The following is a 5,742-nucleotide window of genomic DNA, read 5'->3' as shown; positions in this document are numbered from 1 at the left end:
TAGGAAACAACAAAATTTTGTATTTTATTTTTATTCTTCCTCCACAAAAATGGTGTTTTTGTCTTGTAACCAAGCCATTCTGTAGCAGCAATAAAATAGGCCCAGATGTTTGAGGATCTAACCAGAGCCAGAGAGGTGTAACACAGACTAGGGGTGGTGAAAGTTTCCAGCCCTCTCTCACCTTCCGCTGTCTAATGGACAGTATTGACTAGACACCAAGAAGGGAGAGAATCTGTGTGTAGAAAATAGCTCTGTGCTACCAGGCACGTAGGATAGGCAGGCTGGGGAGGCAACAGCTGGTGAAACTACTATGATTACGTGCCGTTACTCAGTTTGGTTGGTTGCATGGTGAATGGATGTTTAATGCAGCTGCATGGGGGCCTAGTGTTTCCTTAAATGCGGGTAAGCATGGTATCTCCTCTTTGCAAGATCAGACAGGGCTGGGTCATGCTGCTCTGAGCCACAAAAAGCCTTATGGACATAAAGTCTGGGGCAGAGTTATCTGAAGAGCAGGGAGGGGAAACCCCTCCAGTTACGTGCCTGGATTTCCCTTCCTCGGAGATTTGCCAAGAACCTTCTGATCTCTCCCCTGCCCTCTTCGCAGCCTTGATCATGGCTGTTTGCGTCTCACTGAGATGGACTAGAAGGGGCCTCTCTCCTGCAGGGAGGGTATTATTGAGCAACTCGGCATCTCTGCCACTGCCCCCAGCCGTTGAGCGTACTGCTTTGTAGCATGTCAGCCCAGGGACCCAGCCCTGGCATCATGTCAGCAGATGCGTCCTGGGTCCCATGATAGACAGCAGGAGCCGTGACTGTCTCACACCGTGGTGCTTTGGGGTGGGGGGTGGACACAGGGTCACCCCAAGAAAAATTGGGACAATCCCAGAAAGAGCAGGAAGGATGGGAACTTGGGATTCCAGGGGGCCAAGAGGCCGTGGTGACTGGGGATCAGAAATCCAGCAGGCGCTGGGAACAGCTGCTGTAGCAACTCCTCCTGGCTGCCACCTGCGCCGCAGACAGCAAGTTGGCCTCTCCCCGTCCCCTCTTTCAGCTGCCATGGAGCAGCAGCTAGAGAGCAGAGCGGTGGCAGCTGTGGGATGAAAGGTGGGGAGAGAGCACCCCCCAACCTCACATTACCCCAAAGAACCTCCCAGACACCCCAACTCCATCCCAAGGCCAAGGGTGGGATGAAAGAGGTAACCTAAGAGGCCTTTTCCATCTGCCTCTGCTACACTCCTAGGAAATGCTTGTCACTAGCTTATTTCTTGGCTGTCAGCGATGCTGATCCCATGCCAGCAGCTGGGCTTTGTGGCCCTACAGAAAACCTGGGCCCAAATCTTGCCCTGCCTTCCAACCTCTTTGATCCCACCAGGGCAGCCTTTGGCCCTAGCTCTACTAAATTAAGGTCTGGATGGCACCAGGGGTGGTGAGGTTCCTCCTAACACTGTTTCTCTGATGACTATCATACACCCCAACATTATCACCTTTCCAGAGGGCGATCTTCTCCCCTCTGGAGGTCCCAAGGATTCTCCACCCCTCCAATTATTTCCCACCACTCATCCCAGGAGCTGAGAGCTAAGCAGGAACCCTTCCACAGCTGGAGGAGCTGCTCTGCAATGGTGCAAAGTCATTCCTCAACTTCTTGGTGCCACGGGCAGTCCGAGGAGGAAACCCCAAGGTGGCTTTGTATTCAAACACCGTTTTAACTTGTTTTTATAAATGATCCACCTTCAGTTTGTTGAAGCCAACTCTTGTGTTTGTCATTGTTTAAATCACGCTGGTCTTAAAAGGAGCGAGCTCTTATTTATTATGTTCACATGAGAGTAACACTCCTGAAACTATATCCTACAAGCGCCACTTACCAGGCCCCCAGCAGTCCAGGGAATTTTTAAAACATGTTTATCTATAAACATATTTATATGAGCATCTGGCTGTCTGGTGTCTTTCTTTTCCTGGGCAATTACTGTACAAAGAGTGAAGAATTTGGGGTTTTTTTTGCTGTTTTATTTCTTTCAATTGAAATTTTAAAAAATAAAGGGATTATTTATTTCTTTTTGTCATATTTTTGTAAAACCTGCAGAAATGCAATAAAAATATATTTCAACAAACATGACTATTGCCATCTGCTGAATCAACTAGACAGTTTGCAGGCTGCGTCGGCTCCGGGGAATCATTTCTCCCGGTTTCTGTTCCTATGCCCTGGTTAGTAGAGGTCTCCAGTGTCCTATTGGCTGTCACCAATAGCTTCCGCCATGTGAGGATAATAAACACAGGATTAGCAGATGTAAGGGCAGAAGAGACCCTGACGATCATCTCACCTGACCTGCATAATGTAGGCCATAGGTTTCTGAGTACGTGCATGTACGTGAGATGGGGAAAGGTGCGAGTACCATAGGGAGGGGGTGGCCGTGTCTGAGAGGTCACTCAGTCTGCCTCAAGGGTTTTCCTTGAGGAAGCCCTGCGAGTTTGCTTTCGTTTTGAGGGCGATTGGATTAAATGCAGGAGTGGGAGCCAGGACTTGTGGGGTCAGTCCAAGCACTGGGGCAGGCAGCCCAGTGCGGGGCTAGAACAGAGAACTGGGAGTCAGGATTCCTGGGTTCTAGTCCCAGCTCTGCCAGAGATTCATAATGGCCTTGAGTGAGTCACTTCCACTTGGGCGGTCTCAGTTTCCCCAGCTGTAAAACCAGGGATAATAAGGAAACTTAGAAAGCTCAGGGCCTGATTTTCCCCCCAGGAAGAAGCAAGATGTGAGACATGCTGTTCTGTGCCCCCCCTTCCCTACTGATGTCAAACACAGCAGGACCAAAGGGGAATAGGTGCCAGGGCAGCCATGGGTCTTGTTCCTATCCTGCCCCAAGCAGTGAGAACACACAAGACTAGAAGCCAGGACTGCCAACCCCAGTGATTCAAAAATCCTGAATCTATCCCCCACAAAATTGCCTTAAAACCATGAGATTTTAATGTCACACACGCAGGGTTCTGGTTATTTGCCTCCTGGTGACCAAGCCCATTTTTGGAGGGGGGGGGCAGTCTCCCCAGCCAGGGGCTGGAAACTTTTCTTTGGCATATATGAAATCTGAGATCCTTCCCCCCACAAACCCACTGCCTCCAGGAGCTGGGGCTTAAAGGGAAACACCAAATCACTCAGGAGTTGGCAACGCTGACCTCTTTCCCCCACCCCCATTCTCTCATGGGCTGTCCCCACCCTGGACTGGAGGACACCCCCTGGGGGAGATGGACTGACCAGGCCCAGCCAGCTCCAGCTGGAAGGCTGCCAGCCCCTCAGCAGCATATCCCCAGAGGCCTCTGGCCAGGCCCTCATCATGGCACAGAAACCACACAGCTCCCACCAAGATAGCACTGGAGCCGCTGGCTGCTCACTGGCCTCCAAGCACTACCTCCTGGCTCCCCAAACAGATGCACTTGCAGGGCATTCCCTCACCCAAGGGGCAATGCGCAAAGGCCTCTGGGACCCACAGCTGGCTAAGGGTAGCCCAAAAGACGGAGGGGCAGGCAAAGCTGATACTTCGTGACTTGCAGCAGGTGGCCTAGTGATCCTGGGGGCAAAGTGGGGCAAATGTATCCCTTCACTTTTGCACTTCCCAATCTTTCCTCCCCTGCAGCCAAAGCCACATTAACTCTGATGGTGTTGCAGAAGCTACAGGCTTGCGCATGGAAATGTGCCCTATGGATGAGGTTGCCTCCACCTATACCATGAAACAGTTAAATCCACAGTAGGCCCTGGACCAGTGGTACATAGCAGCCCTGTCAATATGCCTATGTAAGAGCTTTCTGCATCCTCCCTAAGACTAGTAGGGGTCACCACAGCCCCTAGGAATAAGGGACGATATCGACCTTGGAAATGTAAGTTTCTGTTCTACAGCCCACCAGCACTGCTCCAGCAGGCCACTAGCTCCACCAGAGAGCGGGGCAGACTGGAGTGAGTAACCATTGAGAAAGGCATGACTATTCTATACCTTACAAATAAATAAATAAGTGCTTCCTGTCTCTTCCGTCTGAGAAGCAGGTTATAACACCGCTATAAATATGATTGGAGCAGAGGAGAAGAGAATGCAGGAGGACCTTGTTTACTCAACAGACAAAAGGGATAGGAGGAAGTCACAAGATATACTCAGTGCATAACTTGTACTGTGCGATAAAGGGGTTAGCACACTGGTGATCTAGCTTCAATTCCTAGATTGTCACTAATAGAAAATAAAGTATGAGCGGCCACCTTCTACAGCTAACAAGGAAAAACATATCTGGGATGAAGGGCAGTTTCTGCCCTGCTCCAAATGCCATTTCTAACTCGGAAGCAGGACACTTGGAGCACGGCAGAATAGAGAAGCTACAGCGTGACATTTCTAGGGGCCTTCACCCACCCACCCACAAAGAAAAGTAATAATTAAAGCTAGGTGGAGAACAGAATGCTCTTTCCAGAGGATTTGAAATTTGTTCTCATTCTGATTGAAAAATGAAACAAATTTCAAAGTTCTCAGCAAAAAATGTACACAGAATTTTGTTTTAACATAAGGCAGGCCACGGCAGGTCAGACAAATGGTCCAATAGCCTGTCTTCCAACCGTGGTCAATGCCAGGTGCTTCAGAGGGAGTGAACAGAACAGGTAATCATCAAGTGATGCATCCCATCATCCACTCCCAGCTTCTGGCAAAGAGAGGCAAAGACCCAGACCCAGACCTTGCATCTCTGACCATCTAGGTTAACAGCTGTTGATGGACCTCTCCTCCATGAACTTATCTAATTCTTTTTTGAACTGTGTTATAGTTTTGGCCTTCACAACATCCCCTGGCAACGAGCTCCGTCGGTTGACTGTGCGTTGTGTGAAGTACTGCTTCCTTTTGTTTGGTTTTAAACCTGCTACCTATTAGTTTCCTGGGGTGAGCCATGGTTCTTGTGTTAGATGAATAGGAAGTGTTCAGTTACTCCTTCACTTTCTCCACACCAGTCATGATTTTATAGAACTCTGTGAAACCCCCCATTAGTCTTCTCTTTTATTTACTGAAAAGACCCAGTCTTTTAAATCTCCCATGGAAGCAGTTCCATACCCTTAATCATTTGTATCTCTTTTCTGTACCTTTTCCAATTTGAATATATCCTTTTTGAGATGGGGCAACCAGAACTGCATGCAGGATTCAAGTATGGGAGTAACATGGATTTATACAGTGGCATTATTATATCTATCCCTTTCCTAATGATTCCTAACATTGGTAGCTTTTTTTTAACTGCTTTGTATCCACCTAAATGTTTTGTTTAGGCCAAAAAAGTCAAAACTTTTCATTTGACTGTTTTCATTTTTGAATTTGTTGTATTCCAGATTATAAAAGTTCTGTTGCTATAAGAAATGTTTCGTTCAGAACGTTTCACTGCTGTTGCATTCTTTCTGCTTTTTCCCTCCAAATCAAACTTTCTGCAAAACTGGCAATTTCACACAGTGTTTTGATTTTGATTGAACTGGGTTTTCCCATGGAAAATCTTCACTGTTTTTGCAAGCAGCTCTATCAGTAACAGTTCTGTTTTCCATGTGTACCTATTATTCTGTGCACTCACACCCATGGTAAAGTTATGGGACAGAAATATAGCATTTTTTTAAAAAATCAAGCTTGATTTGGGAGTGCAACAGTCACTCATGTACCAGTTTCGGCACTCAGGCAGCAAGCAGTCTCACCCTATTGAAGTAAAAATGGTAGAGGAGAAATGGGAAAGAAAAACATTCTAATCCTC

The sequence above is a fragment of the Lepidochelys kempii genome, chromosome 25 (genome assembly GCF_965140265.1).
Source record: "Lepidochelys kempii isolate rLepKem1 chromosome 25, rLepKem1.hap2, whole genome shotgun sequence".
Lineage (NCBI taxonomy): Eukaryota > Metazoa > Chordata > Testudines > Cheloniidae > Lepidochelys > Lepidochelys kempii.
Note: the sequence above shows the minus strand (reverse complement) of the source record.